This window comes from Trematomus bernacchii, unplaced genomic scaffold, assembly GCF_902827165.1.
Source record: "Trematomus bernacchii unplaced genomic scaffold, fTreBer1.1, whole genome shotgun sequence".
Lineage (NCBI taxonomy): Eukaryota > Metazoa > Chordata > Actinopteri > Perciformes > Nototheniidae > Trematomus > Trematomus bernacchii.
The window spans coordinates 12981783-12982613 of NW_022987803.1; positions in this window are offsets into that span (position 1 = coordinate 12981783).

Genomic DNA, 831 nt, shown 5'->3' on the forward strand with positions numbered 1-831 from the left:
GTTCAAAAGTTTGCAGTTCAAATATTCTGCTGCTTTTCCAAGCCTTTTTACTTTCTTTTCTTCTCTCATCACACATTCAAGCCCCCAGTGTTCATGTATCATTTCAATCTAAATTCTTCACTTTCTTCTTACACATTACATTTCAGCATAGCAATTCAGCGTCAGCTTTTCAGCATAAAGCATTCCCACTAGCAATTTCTTCAGGAATTGCATTCTCTAGTTTAACATGTAACTCAATGGGAGGAACCTTCAAATCCTCTTTTACCTACACCTTGCGCCAAATGCTACTCCTTCCACATACTTTCAGCTAGAGACTTCATTCCAACTTTAAAACGATCACAAGACCTTCAGCTATACAACTCATTTTTCAGATTTTTGATATCTTTTACACTTTTTGAGATATTTAACTTAGTTTGGAGCTTGGTAAAGAGGCCTTCTTCAGATTTTAACATTAGTGTGTATTGCACAGCTCGTTAAGGCTTAGAGTGCGTGATGTCACAGCTAGAGTGGGGGAGAGCTTGAAATTCGCCTTAATTCCCAAACCGTACACTCCTTGGACATCATTTATCATGAAAAACGTAGGAAAACCTCTCCTACGTTGAAAAATTAAAAAAAATTAAGAAAAGACATTAAACAAAATGCCTCTTGAGGGCATGAAGAGACAAAAACTTGTCAAAAAGTCCACCTAGCTCCCAATAGACTCCCATGTTAAATTTGTCCGGATCTTTCTTCAGACTAGAGAGAAGTAAACTTTAGACAAACTGCTCCCATCTTCACATTTTACACACAAAATCCAAAAAACAAACATATATCAGTTCATTGGGGTTCCCT